Genomic DNA, 21,274 nt, shown 5'->3' with positions numbered 1-21,274 from the left:
TTGATTCCAGCGGTTAAGCTTGGAGCTCGAAGTGTGATGGTGTGGGCAGCTATATCATGGTATTATGCTGGTCCCATCTTTACTCTCAAAAGCCATGTTACAGCCAACGATTATGTGAACACTTTAGGTGATCAGGTGTATCACATGATTCAAATGTTGTTCCCCTACAATGATGCCATGTTTCAGAATGCCAGGACAGTAAGATCTTCGTATGTGGAGTATGCAGCTTAACTGCAGCATCTTCCTTGGCCAGCACAGTCCTCGGACTTCAAAACTATCGAACCCTTGTGGGCGGTAGTGGAGCGCAGACTCCGGAGCAGATTTCCGCCTTACTTTTCACTACAGAAGTTAGAAGAGATCCTGATCGAAGAGTGACGTAACAGTCCACTGGAGGCTATATAATCATCATACTCTGGTATTCCAAGACGAATCGCTGCAATATTAGGGGCAAATGGGGGGGTCCAACCCTTTATTAATAAACCATTTCCAAGCAAGTACTGGTGTTCACATTATTTTGCCTATTGCCTGTATATTTGTGTAGTAAAATACATCAACAAGAAGGCTAGCCTCGCAGCATTTGGAAGGCAGTCTCCTGTGTGCCGATAGTTGTGCTGGCAGAACTGGGCGCAACTCCGCTGCCGCCACGAGGATGCGGGAGAAACGCGCGCCGCGGCCACGTGCTGCCGGGGTGGCGCCCTCGCCTGCGAAGCTCGTAAAGCGTCTGCAGGGGGAGTGAGAGGGAGAGGGGGCGCCAGGCGCGGGCCCGGTACAGTCGCGGCACCTCGCTGCCTTCCTTGTCCTACCTTCACAACATGTTTCCAGAAACTGCACGATTCCTCAAAACGATTGCTAAGAACCGAACGGATATTCTGACGCGGAACCGAGGAAAATACGTCAACTTTGTGCGTTTAATACTTGGTTCACATTCAGTTTACTCGTTCCTTTCACGGCGCTGTCTGGAAGAAATAAGCACGATTTACGAAAGAAAACGAATGGTTAAATCCAACCTAGTGGTGACATATGGAACACTTTTCTTGCTTTGTTCATCACTTTGTTTTCAAAACATTAACGTAGCCTTGTTTGCAGACAAAAGTTACTAAATCTCAGGACAGCCTAGTACACAAACAACTGTTGTTTATAAGTGAGTGTTTCAGCACATTTTTGCAATTATCAGCGAGTTTTATCCAGCTCTGGAAGGTGTAAAGATGTACGGTGGGGCAATTATTGAACTATATGAAGTAAAATCATCATAACTACTGGACGATTTGCTTCAGGACTTTCAAACAACACGGTTGCCGCACTGTATTGTTTGGTTAAGGGACGAAGCCCACTTTTATTTGAATGGGTTCGTCAGTAAGCAAAATTGGAGAGTTTGGGAGACTGAGAAAACACATTTCGCGATCGAAAAGTGTCTTCGCCCTCAACGGGTGACTGTGGTGTGCCATGTCCACTCACGGATTAATCGGTGTGATATTTCTTGATGGCAAGCTGACTAACGTACGGTACGTCAAAGTTTTGGAAGATGGTTTCCTCTCCATTATTCAAAATGACCCTGATTTCGACAAGATGTGATTCACGCAAGACGGACCTCGACCCCATCGAAGCAGGAGAGTGCTTGATGTCGTGGAGGATCGCTTTGGGGACCGGTTTCTGGCTCTACGTTACCCAGAGACCACTGACGTGGGCCTCGACTAGCAGCCATATTTTCCAGATCTCAACACATGGGACTCATTTTTGTGGGGCTATGTTAAAGAAGTGTCATGATGATCGCTCCATTGGCAAAAGATTCCGGAATAGTCCCCCATTCGGATCTCCGGGAGGGGACTGCCAATGGGGATGTTACCATGAGAAAAAGATTGAATAATCAACGAAAGGATAACGTTCTACGAGTCGGGGCGTGGAATGTCAGAAGCTTGAACGTGGTAGGCAAACTGGAAAATCTGAAAAGGGAAATGCAAAGGCTCAATCTAGATATAGTAGGGGTCAGTGAAGTGAAGTGGAAGGAAGACAAGGATTTCTGGTCAGATGAGTATCAGGTAATATCACCAGCAGCAGAAAATGGTATAACATGTGTAGGATTCGTTATGAATAGGAAGGTAGGGCAGAGGGTGTGTTACTGTGAACAGTTCAGTGACCGAGTTGTAATCGGAATCGACAGCAGACCAACACAGACAACGATGGTTCAGGTATACATGCCGACGTCGCAAGCTGAAGATGAACAGATAGAGAAAGTGTATGAGGATATTGAAAGGGTAATGCAGTATGTAAAGGGGGTCGAAAATCTAATAGTCATGGGCGACTGGAATGCAGTTGTAGGGGAAGGAGTAGAAGAAAAGGTTACAGGAGAATATGGGCTTGGGACGAGGAATGAAAGAGGAGAAAGACTAATTGAGTTCTGTAACAAGTTTCATTTAGTAATAGCGAATATCCTGTTCAAGAATCACTAGAGGAGGAGGTATACTTGGAAAAGGCCGGGAGATACGGGAAGATTTCAATTAGATTACATCATGGTCAGACAGAGATTCCGAAATCAGATACTGGATTGTAAGGCGTACCCAGAAGCAGATATAGACTCAGATCACAATATAGTAGTGATGAAGAGTAGGCTGAAGTTCAAGACATTAGTCAGGAAGAATCAATACGCAAAGAAGTGGGATACGGAAGTACTAAGGAATTACGAGATACGTTTGAAGTTCTCTAACGCTATAGATACAGCAATAAGGAATAGCACAGTAGGCAGTACAGTTGAAGAGGAATGGGCATCTCTAAAAAGGGCCAGCACAGAAGTTGGGAAGGAAAACATAGGTACAAAGAAGGTAGCTGCGAAGAAACCACGGGTAACAGAAGAAATACTTCAGTTGATTGATGAAAGGAGGAAGTACAAACATGTTCCGGGAAAATCAGGAATACAGAAATACAGGTCGCTGAGGAATGAAATAGGAAGTGCAGGGAAGCTAAGACGAAATGGCTGCAGGAAAAATGTGAAGACATCGAAAAAGATATGATTGTCGGAAGGACAGACTCAGAATACAGGAAAGTCAAAACAACCTTTGGTGACATTAAAAGCAACGGTGGTAACATTAAGAGTGCAAAAGGAATTCCACTGTTAAATGCATAGCAGAAAGCGGATGGGTCAAAAGAACACACTGAAAGCCTCTATGAGGGTGAAGATTTGTCTGATGTGATAGAAGAAGAAACAGGAGTCGATTTAGAAGAGATAGGGGATCCAGTATTAGAATCGGAATTTAAAAGAGCTTTGGAGGACTTTCGGTCAAATAAGGCAGAAGGGATAGATAACATTCCATCAGAATTTCTAAAATCATTGGGGGAAGTGGCAACAAAACGACTATTCACGTTGGTGTGTACAATATATGAGTCTGGCGACATACCATCTGACTTTCGGAAAAGCATCATCCACACAATTCCGAAGACGGCAAGAGCTGACAAGTGCGAGAATTATCGCACAATCAGCTTTACAGCTCATGCATCGAAGCTGCTTACAAGAATAATATACAGAAGAATGGAAAAGAAAATTGAGAATGCGCTAGGTGACGATCAGTTTGGCTTTAGGAAAAGTAAATGGACGAGAGAGGCAATTCTCACGTTACGGCTAATAATGGAAGCAAGGCTAAAGAAAAATCAAGACAATTTCATAGGATTTGTCGACCTGGGAAAAGCGTTCGACAATATAAAAAGGTGCAAGCTGTTCGATATTCTGAAAAAAGTAGGGGTAAGCTATAGGGAGAGACGGGTCATATACAATATGTACAACAACCAAGAGGGAATAATAAGAGTGGACGATCAAGAACGAAGTGCTCGTATTAAGAAGGGTGTAAGACAAGGCTGTAGCCTTTCGCCCCTACTCTTCAATCTGTACATCGAGGAAGCAATGATGGAAATAAAAGAAAGGTTCAGGAGTGGAATTAAAATACAAGGTGAATGGATATCAATGATACGATTCGCTGATGACATTGCTATCCTGAGTGAAAGTGAAGAAGAATTAAATGATCTGCTGAACGGAATAAACAGTCTAATGAATACACAGTATGGTTTGAGAGTAAATCGGAGAAAGACGAAGGTAGTGAGAAGTAGTAGAAATGAGAACAGCGAGAAACTTAAGATCAGGATTGATGGTCACGAAGTGATTGAAGTTAAGGAATTCTGCTACCTAGGCAGTAAAATAACCAATGACGGACGGAGCAAGGAGGACATCAAAAGCAGACTCGCTATGGCAAAAAAGGCATTTCTGGCCAAGAGAAATCTACTAATATCAAATACCGTCCTTAATTTGAGGAAGAAATTTCTGAGGATGTACGTCTGGAGTACAGCATTGTATGCTAGTGAATCATGGACTGTGGGAAAACCGGAACAGAAGAGAATCGAAGCATTTGAGATGATGTGCTATAGACGAATGTTGAAAATTAGGTGGACTGATAAGGTAAGGAATGAGGAGGTTCTACGCAGAATCGGAGAGGAAAGGAATATGTGAAAATACTGATAACGAGAAGGAACAGGATGATAGGACATCTGCTAAGGCATGAGGGAATGACTTCCATGGTACTAGAGCGAGCTGTAGAGGGCAAAAACTGTAGAGGAAGACAGAGATTGGAATACATCATGCAAATAATTGAGGACGTAGGTTGCAAGTGCTACTCTGAGATGAAGAGGTTAGCACAGGAAAGGAATTCGTGGCGGGCCGCATCAAACCAGTCAGTACACTGATGACCAAAAAAAAAAAAAAAAAAAAAAACGTTAAATACAAGGTCCACAGCAGTAACACCAAAACCATTGCTGAGCTGTAACAGCACCGATCTTCCGTCACTTCAGCGGGCCATGCAGAATTTCGCTATTCGTCTGCGCCACATCATCGCCAATGACAGCAGACATATCGAACATGTCCTAACCTGCACGCCGTAGTTCGTTAGTAATTTACGTTTTTTCGTATAGTTCACGTATTGTCACCCTGTAATAATTATTATAACAAAATTAGGACTTAAAACAGTTTATGTCTGGCGTGATTATTTGCTTATTTTTCTACATTATTGGGTTATATGTAACCCTCTTTAAGTTACTGTTTACCCGTAACTTGTCATCTGCAACTAAAAGATGTTACTATGGGATTATTTGGCGGGTAAACAAATCACTTTATGCATAAACGCAAATCGTTTCACGAAAATATTTTACGAGTATATTTTGCGTTCATTTTCAATTAGTTTTGGAATGCTAATGAGAACGGATACTTTATATCGAAAGAAAATGTAAAACAACTTGGAAAGAAAGATACTTTTCATTACATCTGATGGCAGTGTGGATCTTATCAGTGATTTAGTATTAAAATAAGTAGCGGTGTAAGTAGCCTGGTTATATGTTGGCAGCGCGATAGACTGCATTAATAATTCTGACAGCGTTGTGCGCCCTCTGTAAAAGACTCTGTGGCTGGTCAGACTCGCAGTTGGAGGCGTATAGGCAACAGCGATGGCAGCTGGAGTTGAATAGCCAGCAGTGATGGAGGTTGGCAGTTTATAGTTAGCAGAGATGGAGGTTAGAGGTCTGAAGTGTTAACGCTAGCGGACGGTCTGGACGTGTCTGTCATAGAGATTTAAAATTATTGACGATTATATAAACTATAAACTTGATGTCACGGACGATTATATAATGTTTTTGAACTGGATGTCACATTATTAGGGTAAAATTTGCTAAATGCATAGTTTGCTCTGCAACAAAATCTTTCCTTTCCTAACTACATGCCTATTAGTAGTTACAGCCTACAGTAGTCAGAATCTTTTATTTAGCTGGCTGTATTTTTGCTTCCTGTATCGCTGTAGTTCGTGTAATGAACATTTTCTGTGAGGTAAGTGACTTATGAAATGTTTGGGTAATTGTTAGGATTTCTTCTCATTCAGGCCATTCTTTTGTGGTAACCATTTGCAGTCAGATGAATAGGTTTAGCTTGAATCTTTCTTGTCAGAGAAAATTCTGTAGGTCAGAAATGAAATGATAAAGACAAGGAAAGAGACAGTACGTTAGGTTTCACTTAGCAGTTTAAGCAGGTTCACTTGCAATCAATTTCACTCAGAAGTTCCAGAATTAAATTTAGAAGTTTCAACTTCCCATTTATTTCAGTCCAAGTAAAAATTCTAATACGAAGTTTCAGTGGTTTTAAATCTGCCACGTAATGTAAACTGGGATTCTTTTATCATTTCGTTGCTTTCGATGAAACTAGTTGTTACGTTGTCCCTTACATCCACAGCACGTGCCTGACTTTACAAGGATGCAGTTCGTATCATCATACTAACCACTTTCGCGTAATAAAGGATTGCACTGAAGTCGTTACTCCTTCCTTTACCTTACAGGCAAAAAAGTGTATTGCTGCTTAAATAGTGGCAGATTTAACGCTGACGTTTTCTTAACGATTTTTTCTGAAATTTTGACAGCACTAGTGGTTATTATTGTCTAAGATGATGATGGTGGTGGTGATTTTTAGTTTGTGGGACCCTCAGCTGCGTGGTCATCAGCGCTCGTACCAATTCCCATTTTACCAGTGAAACGTCCCCTTAGAAAAATTAATGAATTACTGTGTTGGTAAACCCCTTACGTTATTTGATTTTCAAACAGCTGAGCAAAACTGAACGTACTCAGACATTTCTCCCTTTACTTATTCTGATCATCACTAAACTGGTACACAATATTTTTAGCGCAGCGCAATCTGACTTTTAACAATCTCTACAAAAGAATGGCCCTGACTAACAATAACCTATACCTTTCACAAATCACTTACCTCACAAAAATCTTAGTTACTCGAACTACTGCAATACAGCGAGCACCACTACTGCCAGCTAAATAAAAGATTCAAACTACTGAAGGCACTAACTACTGATAGGCATAGTCAGCAAATGAAAGATTTTGATAGAGAACAAACAATGTATTTACCTTAATAGTGTTCAAAAGCGATAATATGTATATATATATATATATATATATATATATATATCTCAGTCCATGATATCCAATATCACAAATTTACTCTTTCTGATGGACACACGTCCAGATCGTCCGCTCTCAAAATTCCGCCATCTCTCTCCCCACATCCACCACTGCTGGCGGCTCACCTCCAACTGCGCAACGCTACGCGCTGTTAACAGCCAACAGCCCAACACTACAATAGCGAATATTACAACAATGCCACCCAGCCACAGACTGCACACAGCACAGCCAGTGATTTTCATACAGTGCGCTATGTGGCGTTACCAATATAAAAACCTAAAAAGCCTACTTACACCCGGTCCAATTTTTTTACACAATCCACTCGAGTCACTGTCATGAATGATGACGATGAAATGATGAGGATAACACAAACACCCAGTCCCCAGGCAGAGAAAATCCCCAACCTGGTGTGACGTATAATTTTATATATATAACTCCTTTTCGGTGCCTACAGTGTCACGTCTTTCAGTGTCACACAAATTTTTATTTTTAAAGGGGATCACTTAAGACTATTTACATGGGTTCGCCCCTCAAATTTCTCCCTCATATCACAAAATTGTCGTCTGATGTAGTACAAACTGAAAAAATAAATTCCTTTTAAAGCACAGTTTCGTATATAATTTATATTCAAAACCTGTGTCACAGAATAAATCCTACATCGAGAATACTTTACACGAGTTTAAGGGAAGAAGTGTTTCCGATAATTATTACAGTATTTAAAGAACCTCAAAATATGAACAGGCTGAAATGAACAAACAGTACATGAGACTATGTTAATCAATTCAGCTGTAAAACGCTAAGGACCATATTATTACCAAATGAGAAATATGCAAAAGTGAAATGCCAAAATGAGCACTTCTCAATTGGGAGTAAATCAAAACAATCAGAATGGCTGAAAGAGAGCACAATAACATGAGCCATAAACGAATAAGAGCTAAGCAACTAAGCAAATAAAAGAATAGGCAAAATAAATGAGATACCAACAAAATGAGAGCTGGCCGAACTCCGTCGGCACTTACACTCCTGGAAATGGAAAAAAGAACACATTGACACCGGTGTGTCAGACCCACCATACTTGCTTCGGACACTGCGAGAGGGCTGTACAAGCAATGATCACACGCACGGCACAGCGGACACACCAGGAACCGCGGTGTTGGCCGTCGAATGGCGCTAGCTGCGCAGCATTTGTGCACCGCCGCCGTCAGTGTCAGCCAGTTTGCCGTGGCATACGGAGCTCCATCGCAGTCTTTAACACTGGTAGCATGCCGCGACAGCGTGGACGTGAACCGTATGTGCAGTTGACGGACTTTGAGCGAGGGCGTATAGTGGGCATGCGGGAGGCCGGGCGGACGTACCGCCGAATTGCTCAACACGTGGGGCGTGAGGTCTCCACAGTACATCGACGTTGTCGCCAGTGGTCGGCGGAAGGTGCACGTGCCCGTCGACCTGGGACCGAACCGCAGCGACGCACGGATGCACGCCAAGACCGTAGGATCCTACGCAGTGCCTTAGGGGACCGCACCGCCATTTCCCAGCAAATTAGGGACACTGTTGCTCCTGGGGTATCGGCGAGGACCATTCGCAACCGTCTCCATGAAGCTGGGCTACGGTCCCGCACACCGTTAGGCCGTCTTCCGCTCACGCCCCAACATCGTGCAGCCCGCCTCCAGTGGTGTCGCGACAGGCGTGAATGGAGGGGCGAATGGAGACGTGTCGTCTTCAGCGATGAGAGTCGCTTCTGCCTTGGTGCCAATGATGGTCGTATGCGTGTTTGGCGCCGTGCAGGTGAGCGCCACAATCAGGACTGCATACGACCGAGGCACACAGGGCCAACACCCGGCATCATGGTGTGGGGAGCGATCTCCTACACTGGCCGTACACCATTGGTGATCGTCGAGGGGACACTGAATAGTGCACGGTACATCCAAACCGTCATCGAACCCATCGTTCTACCATTCCTAGACCGGCAAGGGAACTTGCTGTTACAACAGAACAATGCACGTCCGCATGTATCCCGTGCCACCCAACGTGCTCTAGAAGGTGTAAGTCAACTACCCTGGCCAGCAAGATCTCCGGATCTGTCCCCCATTGAGCATGTTTGGGACTGGATGAAGCGTCGTCTCACGCGGTCTGCACGTCCAGCACGAACGCTGGTCCAACTGAGGCGCCAGGTGGAAATGGCATGGCAAGCCGTTCCACAGGACTACATCCAGCATCTCTACGATCGTCTCCATGGGAGAATAGCAGCCTGCATTGCTGCGAAAGGTGGATATACACTGTACTAGTGCCGACATTGTGCATGCTCTGGTGCCTGTGTCTATGTGCCTGTGGTTCTGTCAGTGTGATCATGTGATGTATCTGACCCCAGGAATGTGTCAATAAAGTTTCCCCTTCCTGGGACAATGAATTCACGGTGTTCTTATTTTAATTTCCAGGAGTGTATATACAGTTGCGCTCGTGGCGGCACCTCGCGGTCCGTACGCAAAACGGGCGCCTGCGACTGCAATGCACTCTTAGCGCTCGCAGCGGCGTCTAGCGGCCAGTACGCAAGTTGTGCGATTTCTGTCGCAGTTTGACCCTTAATCTATGATGTTACACCGGCCGGAAATCGAACCCGGGACCCGTGATCCAGAGGCAGCAACGCTAGCCACTACACCACGAACTGCAGACTATTGTGTAAGAGCCGCCGTTCATTGCAGTGCCTAGTTAGTGTACGCCTACGCAATAAACCGCTGGGATGTGGAATGCACCAGATCTGAAGTAAGTAACCAGAAAATATTTTTAAAAATTCTGTTCGTTTGATTCATAGTAGCTGAGTTTCCTGGCCTAGATAATGTGATATTATTAATCTTGTTGTAAGAGAAGCACCACCTACGCGCAGACTCTATGGCTCTCAGAGAAGTGTGTTACACCGACATCAGATATATATTTAACAGTTTTTAAATGCACAAAATAGTTTCAGTATTGAAATCAGCTGTGTTTAGAGTTCCATACCTCAATCGGTAAAAACGAAACGCTTACAGGATCACTTGTTGTGCGTCTCTCTGTCTGTCCGTCTGTTTAGACCTCTTCTATTCAGAAGATATCAAGCTGAAATTTATGTCAGACACTAAGGTCTACGATCCCTCGCCGGTGTAAAAAACTGTAAACTCCTAAGTGTATGCAACCAAAAGATACGGACGTCTGTTAAGTCCCCTTTTTCACTGGAAAGGGTAGAGGTATCAAGTTGAAATTTATGTCAGATTTACGACCCCTTGACTGTGTAAAATAATGTAGGCTTCTAAGTCTATGTAATCTAAACATACGGCCATTTATGTTAACTTTTTCAGAAAATATCGTTCTTGTGAAACGTAACTAATTCTTTACTCTCACGCAGTAATGAGTGTTATCGATAGAGGATGTCAAATAAATACCATAGAGTTACATTTCGAAAAGGCTCTTGAAACTGTTTCTCAGATGCGTCTTCACAGTGCATGCCTAAGGAGTATTGCCTAGCTGTGTGACTAGATTTGTGACTTCCTGTCAGAATGTTCTCAGTTCGTAATAATTGATGGAAAATGATCGTGTAAAATAGAAGTAATATTTGGCGTTTCTCAAGGAAGTGTTATAGCTCTCTGATAATCCTGATCTATATAAACGATTTAAGATACAATCTGAGAGCACTGTCTTTAAAGTCGCCAATTGCAAAATGATTCAGACAAAATATCTGTAAGGTGCGAAAAGTAGCAATTTACTCTACATAATGGAAAGTGTGAGGACATCGATATGAGTGTTAAAAGGGATCCATTAAATTTAGGTTTCACGATAAATTACAAAAATCTAAAGGCTGTAAATTCAACCAAATACTTAGCAATTACAGTCACGAATAACTTAATTTGAAATAATCACAAAGATAATGTTATATGGTAAACAAACCAAAGACTACGATTTAGTGGTATAACACATAGAAAACGCACAAGTCTGCCAAAGAGACTGCCTACACAACGGTGGTCCGTCCTCTTCTCTGCGGTGTGGGATCCGCATTAGCTACGATTGACGGATTACATCGAAAAAGTTCAAAGAAGGCAGGTCGTTTATCACTATCGCGAAATAAGGGAGAGAGTGCCACGCATATGATAGACGAATTGAGGTGGCAATCATTTAAACAAAAATGTTTTTTGTTGCGACTGGATCTTGTCACGAAATCTCAATCCCTGTCTTTTCCTTAGCATGTGAATATATTTTGTTGGAGCCCACCTACATAGGGAGAGATTGTCATCACAACAACACATGAAAAATCAGAGCTCGCAATGAAAGATTAAAGTGTCATGTGCTGTTCGAGAGTGGAAGGGTAAAAAAAAAAATAGCTTGCAGGTGTTTCGATGAACACTCTACAAGGTACTTAATTGTGAATTGCAGAGTAATCATGTAAATGTAGATGTAGATTCTCTGGTCCACCAAAATCACTCATCAAAACCTATAGCTAAACTATCTAAACACATAATTAAGTTTGTTCGAATTAAGTTTGTTCGGAACTCTCAGAGGGCGATTCCTACCTGCTCTTGTCGATGTCTTTGTAATTAGTGTGCTTCGTCCATATTAAATGTATTTTTTCAAAATTTTCAAGTATTTAAGCAGTTTTAATATTGTAATCTTTTTATTTGCAGTTACACGTTATTTCTTGCAAACTTAATTATTATATTATTATAATATACTGTGTCACTGGCACCAGGGGATAAACAATCAGCGTTTCAGTCTCTTGTACTGTTTTTACTCAAGGCTACGCCGTCGATGGCAGTCTACGCCAACGTTTATTTTTCCAGATAAAAAATCTGCCTCTCTATAAGTATATTGAAAAACGTATGTATTCAGTGTATTCATTAACAGCGATGGCGAGGCGTGACAGAATCTCTGAGCAGAGAGTTATTTATCGTTGCTAGTCTGCGCTTGACCGCGCGAGTGTTCAGTTGCGAGTTGCTCTCTGTCTGCAGTAGTAGTCAGTCGGTAGTTGTGAGTTGGACTCAGTCGGAAGTTGTGTGTGAGGAGTCGGCGGGCGTCGACATGGGTCTCTGGTCACGGTTCTGGACGAGGTATATTGTTATCGAAGGTAATGAAGCAGCTTTGCGCTCAGCTAATAACATATGTTAATTGTAATTAATTTGTTCAAGAATTGCCCCAATAATAATTTTCTTTTAAAGTAACTGTTTTAAACAAAAAGATTCATTTCAAATTAAATAATATTTCCTATGCATTCCCTCCAAGAATCAAAATTAAACATGGGCCAGCATTGCACGGAGCTGTGCCGAAAAATAAGAGCAGATATAGACGCAGTTTACTGAGGTAAGAATTTTGGTTTTTCTGTTCAGGTTTAATTATTGCACAGGGCCGAAGGTCAGCGCAGCTGCCCTTATAAAATTTATCAGGTTCATCTTAACGTTAATTTTGTGAGGAGTTTACAATTGGGCCATTATTATTCTTTAATTTTGCAAGGAGGTTACACTTAGCTCATTTTTTAATTATGCAGTTTTGTGGGAGGTTACAATTTCACTAATATTGACCTTTTCAAATTTCATGGGGAGGTTACACTTGGCGACCCTGCCAGGATCGTATTTCGTTGAGATTCTTCTGAGAAGTAGATATCTGTTCTTATTTATTTAAATATAATTAGCATTTGGCACAACGCTTTTACTAATTTTGTGACTTTCTCCCACAGGTCATCAGCAATTTGTTGCTCTTTGTTGTATTTGTGTTTGTTGCATTTTGTATTGTGTTTGTTTCATTGTCGAATAATTGTGACTTGAGTAAAAATGCCGCGAAAAACTATTAATAGTACATTGCGAAGTATAATGAATGAAATAACCGACTTAAATAACTTCACCGATAGTACTTGCGACACGCAATATAATGATGACAATCCTCCATTTACTGACAATCAGTACATACCGACCACTAATGTTAATTTTGATCCTAGTGATGAACAGACGAACTCAATTGTGTCCTCTATTAATTTGACGACAATTGATGATGCGGGGCGTTCTGTTGCAATGAGCGCTGCCCAGCTTAACGCACCCGGTTTGCAGGATTTACATGACGAACGGACAGATTTTTCTAACGAAAATGAACAGTGTAATCGGAATGTGTGGAATTTATTTAATTCCGAGATAGTGACTAACAGTGCGCATCCGATGGGCAAACCTGTTGGTGAATCACAGAATGACCAAATGGTCACACAAAACGTGACAAATGCGGGTACGCCAACGAACAGCACAGAGAATAGAGTAAGTAGTATTGACATGGATCGATTCATAGCATTAATGATAGAAATTAACGAGAACAATCTCAAACAACTTAGTGAAAAACAAGACAACCTTAAAGAAGATCTCAAACAAGAACTTAGTGAAAATTTCAAACAACAACTTAATGAAAATTCCAAACAACAGAATGAAAGACAAGACGACAATCACAAACAACTTATTCATGAAATTAATGAAAAACTAGACAACAATTCCAAACAGCTTAATGAAAAATTAGACAACAATTCCAGACAGTTAAATGAAAAATTAGACAACAATTACAGGCAGAATTGTTGAGGCTTTCGTGGCCACTTGTTGACAAACTGCCTATTGGCTTCTGTCTCGGGTTCTTCGGCCGACGTTCATCTAATGATTTTTCTGACGTTTCGCTAGCACGAGTGGCTAGCATTGTCAAAGCTTCACCCTCCATTGCCGGTGGTGAACTGGAGCCGAGCTCGCGGGCGCAGGCTATATGTACCTGGCGCGCCAACGTCCGAGGGCTTCTCCGCGGTCATTTCCGGTGCGGTTCTCCTCTTGCTACCTGCGACGGTCGTTCGCTGCAGTACGGGAAGCCAGGATCTGTTGACCTTAAGGCTTTCCTCTTTCTTGTTCAAACTGTTCGCGTGTTTTTGTATTTCTACAGCTTCTCTGAACAAGCGCGTGTGATAGTGCTTCTCTACAGCCAGAACTTCCGTGTCGGCGAATTTTATTACATGGTCGGTCTCATTCAGTGCGTGCTCTGCCACGGCCGATTTCTCCACCTGCCCCAACCTGCAATGTCGCTTATGCTCTTTGATCCTGGTGTTAATGGATCGTCCAGTCATTCCGACATAAACTTTTCCGCATGTGCATGGTATGCGGTATATTCCCGACATTGCAAGTGGTTCTCTTTTCTCCTTCGCCGATCTAAGACACTCTTTGATCTTCCTTGTCGGTTTGAAAATCGTCTTTACGCCATGTTTGCGCAATATACGGCCGATTCTGTCCGTCACTCTGGGAATGTACGGCAGAAAGGCCGTACCCGACAATTCTTTTTCCGGTTCCTTACTTCGCCGAGGGTTGGGCTCTGTTACACTTCTAATATAATTTGTGGAGTACCCATTGCTCCTCAGAACAGTTTCCAGGTGTTGCATTTCTCGTTTGAGGTGTTGCGGCTCACATATTCGTCCTGCTCTCGTTACGAGCGTGCTAATCATGCCTCTTTTCTGGCTCGGGTGGTGGTTTGACAGTTTGTGCAGGTATCGGTCCGTGTGAGTCGGTTTTCGATACACGCTGTGTCCCAGATCTTCGCCGTCCCTTGTGACCAGAACATCTAGAAATGGCAGTTTCTTGTCCTTTTCTACTTCCATGGTAAATGTTATGTTGGCATGGAGGCTGTTCAAGTGTCTTAGGAAGTCACTGAGCTGTTCTTCACCATGGCTCCACACCACGAAAGTATCATCGACGTACCTGTACCACACCTTAGGTTTGCAAGTCGCCGAGTCCAGTGCCTGTACTTCGAATTGTTCCATGAAGAAGTTGGCCACCACTGGACTGAGAGGACTACCCATAGCGACCGATCGTTAGCGCTCCTGGATCACCGACATTTAAACTGGCAAAACACTTGGCCTCTCTGCTCCAGCCACACGTGGGGAAGACCGACACATACATTAAGGACTCAGGACATTTCATTGAGAAGCTGAAGAAACTGAAACTTGCACCAAACGACATCCTGGTCAGCTTTGATGTTGTTTCGTTATTTACGAAAGTGCCACTCAGTGACGCTCTGGAGCACATCGGTTCCATTTTTCCGCTAGACATCAGAAAGCTCTTCCATGCATGTCTCACCACGAGCTATTTCACGTGGAATGGCGATTTCTACGAACAGCTGGAAGGCGTCGCCATGGGTAGTCCTCTCAGTCCAGTGGTGGCCAACTTCTTCATGGAACAATTCGAAGCACAGGCACTGGACTCGGCGACTTGCAAACCTAAGGTGTGGTACAGGTACGTCGATGATACTTTCGTGGTGTGGAGCCATGGTGAAGAACAGCTCAGTGACTTCCTAAGACACTTGAACAGCCTCCATGCCAACATAACATTTACCATGGAAGTAGAAAAGGACAAGAAACTGCCATTTCTAGATGTTCTGGTCACAAGGGACGGCGAAGATCTGGGACACAGCGTGTATCGAAAACCGACTCACACGGACCGATACCTGCACAAACTGTCAAACCACCACCCGAGCCAGAAAAGAGGCATGATTAGCACGCTCGTAACGAGAGCAGGACGAATATGTGAGCCGCAACACCTCAAACGAGAAATGCAACACCTGGAAACTGTTCTGAGGAGCAATGGGTACTCCACAAATTATATTAGAAGTGTAACAGAGCCCAACCCTCGGCGAAGTAAGGAACCGGAAAAAGAATTGTCGGGTACGGCCTTTCTGCCGTACATTCCCAGAGTGACGGACAGAATCGGCCGTATATTGCGCAAACATGGCGTAAAGACGATTTTCAAACCGACAAGGAAGATCAAAGAGTGTCTTAGATCGGCGAAGGAGAAAAGAGAACCACTTGCAATGTCGGGAATATACCGCATACCATGCACATGCGGAAAAGTTTATGTCGGAATGACTGGACGATCCATTAACACCAGGATCAAAGAGCATAAGCGACATTGCAGGTTGGGGCAGGTGGAGAAATCGGCCGTGGCAGAGCACGCACTGAATGAGACCGACCATGTAATAAAATTCGCCGACACGGAAGTTCTGGCTGTAGAGAAGCACTATCACACGCGCTTGTTCAGAGAAGCTGTAGAAATACAAAAACACGCGAACAGTTTGAACAAGAAAGAGGAAAGCCTTAAGGTCAACAGATCCTGGCTTCCCGTACTGCAGCGAACGACCGTCGCAGGTAGCAAGAGGAGAACCGCACCGGAAATGACCGCGGAGAAGCCCTCGGACGTTGGCGCGCCAGGTACATATAGCCTGCGCCCGCGAGCTCGGCTCCAGTTCACCACCGGCAATGGAGGGTGAAGCTTTGACAATGCCAGCCACTCGTGCTAGCGAAACGTCAGAAAAATCATTAGATGAACGTCGGCCGAAGAACCCGAGACAGAAGCCAATAGGCAGTTTGTCAATTACAGGCAGCTTAGTGAACAGATTAGAGCCATTGCCACGCAGTGTCATGATACTAAAGAACAGTTACGTGAGGAAATTGAGACGTGCGCTAGGAAAAGTAGTGAAGAAATTAGGTCTGTTGCTCAAGAATTAAGGGATATGCAAACAGCTGCAACAGAATCACTCAGAGACGAAATTAGTACAGTCGGTAAACAATGCTCTGAGAAGGCAACACAATTACGTGACGAGTATAAGTTAATGACAGCAGAACTTTCGCACACAATGGATGCAAAGATAGACGCGAAATTCGACCAACAGAACACTCAAATTGACGAACGTTTTAATCTTCATCTACAAAACAGTGATACGCGTTTCCGTAAATTTATTCAGGAACAGAATAAAGTAAAACGACAAGTCATGGAAACAATCACAGCACAGAGACAAGAAGACAAATGTAAATTATTCGCGAAAGCAAAAACATACGTAGACAATAATATTGCTACAGTGTCCGACGAAATTAATACCATCAAGCAGTTGAACATAGAATTACGTGATGAAATTTCTGATCTTAAATAAAAAACAGATACACACACAGCAGATATTCAGACAGTGACAGACAGATTCGAACAATTAGAACTAACGCAGGATTCCGATGTCGTCAAAGCTGACATTAAAAAATTGAACGAAACCACACATAAATTATAAAAACAGATTAATGCTTCTGACAGTAAAAACGATGAGCAGGCAAAAATACTGACTGAAAAATATGATGAATTGGCCAGTCGTATTGATGTTATCGAAAGTAATAATGACAACAAATCAGACGATACTGCACCGATTTCGTTTAACCAAACACCTGAATTTCAAAATTTACAGCTGACAATCAATGAGATCGATTCATCTAATAGTACATTACGTAGAAAGTTGTCAAGTTCACAGCAAGAAGTAACAGAGATGAAAAATATTTCAGTTAATAACACATCACAGCAGTCGCCACTTTGCGAACATTTGTCAGACTCATGCAGCGCGTATAATTTGGGTAATCTACAGAGAGTACACGACTTAGATTCCGAACAGACACAGACAAATAGATTCTCTTACAATCCTGAACCTGTTCCATCATACAGAGATGATAATTTTGATTACAAACATTTTCTGTCAGTGAGAAAATTTAAAGTGTTTAAAAATGACAGAACACAGATTCACCCACTGGATGGGATACAACAATTTAGCTTTGCTTTTCCACCGACTTGGCCCGCAGTTTTTTGGAAGGCGAACCGGCAACTCGTATGAGACCGATCGCGAGGCAATGCTATTCGGTAGAAGAGTTTCAGAATGCTTTTCTGTCAGCGTATTGGACGAAGACGACACAGCGTGGAATTAAAGATCAACTAACTAGTTTACCAAATTATGAGAACACAAATTTTTCCAGTGTCACGCAATTTTTTGAGCATATGGTCCAACAAAACCAGTACTTAAGTGAACCATATAGTGAATCTGCATTCATTCAATTATGTATTTCTAAATTGCTACGATCATTAAGAGTGTCACTTTTAACGGGTCAGCAAAAAGAAAATTTTTCGGCATTCAGGGATCTGTTGCAGCTTTTAGAAGTGCAGCAATCAGATTATTCCTTCGTAAACAAAAATTTTTCATATAACAACCAAGGCCAACAAACTTACAGTAATTACGATCAACCATGCAATTTCAATAGCAAAGCTAATAGACGCTTTAGGAACGACAACCACCAGAACTTTAATAACAGACACAGTTTTAATTATCAGTATCGTCAAAATTATCAGCAACAGGAACCACATTTTAGTAACAATAGAGATTTTTCACAACAACAGCAACAAAACCAACCAGTTAACATACCTAACCAACAATGTAATGCACAAGGCCAACCAAGCTTTAATGTTTCGCCGCGTGCACGTACAGTCCCAGGTACAACAAATAGTAACGCACGCCAACAAGGAAATCAGTACGTACAGAAAACACAGTATTTCAATTCCTATCGCAATGCACCGTATAGGAATGAGTACCACGACAGACGTAAACATAATGAGCACAATTTTCAGCGCGCGTTCAATAACAGTCGGTCTTACGAGCAACAAAATGATCGGCAACAACATATTCTTATGAATGAACCCGACAATAGGTATCATCCAGAGCGTAATATGTCTGGAAGAAATAACAGAACAGTTCAAATAGTCGAAATGCCACAGCATCCTCCAGAAAATAACACGTCAGATAGAATCTGACTAGATACTGTACAGGTCGCATCTTCCAGTAACACAAGCACTACTTTAGACACGCAGAATGTTATTCACGAAAATGTTATTACTTTTGACGATATCCGAGACACTCTTTTACAGGAAAGACCAGTTGTTCAAAAAACCATTTCACACCCTGTCATCGAAATTAAAATTGGTTCATCGAAATTTTCAGCAGTAATCGATTCCGGATCACCTATGTCAGTAATAAATGAAGAAACTTTGAACGAGTGTAATAAAGAGTATACCAATCCTACATTACCATTAGGCAAAAAGAAAGTGAAAGGAGCAGTATCGAGTAAAGGAATAGACGTTAAATTACAGACACATTTATCATTTTGCATTGCAGGTCACACATTTCACTCAAATTTTTGGATTGTTCCTTTATTGACAACAGACGTTATTTTAGGTACTAATTTTCTGGTACAACACGACGCAGTTATTGACTTTCAAAATTCCTATTTAATGTTGAAGGATGAAAACGTACAATTGGCTTTAGAATTTCAGCAGTCATTATCTGCGGAAGAACAAATAATTAACCGTACAGAGATCATTTCCGTATCACGTGGCATAGACTGTAATTCCACATTGTTCACAGATACGTACGTACATAACTATAATACTCCAGACGAAGCTGACTACGACGTAATGCAGATGATTTCTGATAAAGTTGAACAAAGCAGTGCAAATACAGATGACGAACGCACGCAACTACACAAAATTCTTTTACAGCAAGCTCCAGTTTTCTACAACATTCCTGGTACTATGTCCAGTTTTATGTATGAATTTCAAGTCAAACAGCACGACACATTTAAAGCCAAGCATTATCCCATTCCATATATCCATAGAGAACAGGTTAAGAAAGAATTGCAGGATATGCTTGACCAAGGAATTATTGAACCGGCAGTTAGTCCGTACATAAACCCGCTACATATTGTTAAGAAAAAAGATGGTTCACTTTGCCTCATACTTGATTCACGTCACGTCAATGACATAATTATTAATGAAACAGATCGACCACAGACACTAGAGGAACTACTACAGAAATTTCACGGTACTGCTACTTATTCCACATTAGATCTGAAATCGGGATTTTGGCAAATTCAACTCCATCCGAACTGCAGAAAGTACACAGCTTTTCTCTGTTTTGGTAACTGTTATCAATTTTGTAAATTACCATTCGGCTTAACAATTTCCTCAGCAGCTTTTATTCGCGGTTTGAACACAATACTTCCGACAGAACTTAAAGACAGAATTACAGCGTACGTAGACGACATTCTTATTACAGAAGCTAACTGGACTGAACACAATCTGATTCTAGAACAACTGTTGCAAACTTTTCATGCTCAAGGACTCACAGTTAATCTCAGTAAATCGCATTTTGGTAAAACTTCTATAAAATTTCTTGGACACGTAATTTCAGCAGAAGGTATTGCGCCTGATCCGGAAAAACTTCAAGCTCTACGTGACATTACTGTCCCTACAACAAAAAAACAACTACGCAGCTTTTTGGGTTTAACTAACTTTTTTCGTAAATTTATTCATCACTCTGCTTTATACACACCAGGATTATGCCAACTGACAGGTAAAAACACTATTTGGTCCTGGGATAAGCAAGCACATTCTGAATTTATGAACCTGAAACATGCTTTGTTGAATGCTCCACTTTTATCGCACCCAGATCTTACCAAAAATTTTTCCATTGCCACCGACAGTTCTAACACCGCTTTAGGAGTACACATTTTCCAGGAAATTGAAAAAGATGGTTCTACAATAATTAAAAACATCGCATTTGCAAGTCGCATTCTGTCACCTGCAGAACGAAATTATTCTGTTACAGAACTGGAAACGTTATGTGTTGTTTGGGCTTTTACGAGATTTCGGCACTTTCTTTATGGCAGACATACCACCGTTTACACAGACCACAGAGCGATACAATTTTTACTTTCACCTAAATTTACTCACGACAGGTTAAGTAGATGGAAGGTTTATTTACAAGAATTTAATTTTACAATTGTTCACATTCCCGGCACACAAAATGTCGTAGCAGACGCATTATCCCGTTCTCTCAGCAACAATCAGCAAGACATCGCAACCAACTTCTGCAAAGCAAATTTCAGCGTCATGTACATTCAACAAGTTGCATTTGAAAATTTCATTTCGTCGTCATTACAGGAGATAGCACAAGAGCAGAATAAAGACAACGTGTGGAAAGAGATTAAACACCTCTGGCAAGATAGGAATAATGTTACGATTAGAAACCACTACACTGTACGCAATGACATTCTATTTCGCCGCTCTCATCCTGACAGCAACAATTGGTTATTATGCATTCCTGACGAGCTTGTTAACAAATTAATCTGGTATACTCATTTAAGTTACGCACATTACGGAGCTAGAAAATGTTTTCTTATACTGAGACAGAACTGTTATCTTGCCAACATGGAGAAACGTATACGACTAGTTTTAGCGTCATGTAAAATCTGCCAGAAAGCTACGTCAGACACAACTTCCCATATTCCTCCATTATATCCCATTGTACCTGTTAAATTGAGACACATGGCCGCTGTAGACATTTTTGGTCCGATTCCCAGAACTAATAGAGGTTTTTGCTACATCTTTTTTACCTTCACTCCGTTGCGCAAAGC

Source organism: Schistocerca nitens, chromosome 1 (genome assembly GCF_023898315.1).
Source record: "Schistocerca nitens isolate TAMUIC-IGC-003100 chromosome 1, iqSchNite1.1, whole genome shotgun sequence".
NCBI lineage: Eukaryota > Metazoa > Arthropoda > Insecta > Orthoptera > Acrididae > Schistocerca > Schistocerca nitens.
Note: the sequence above shows the minus strand (reverse complement) of the source record.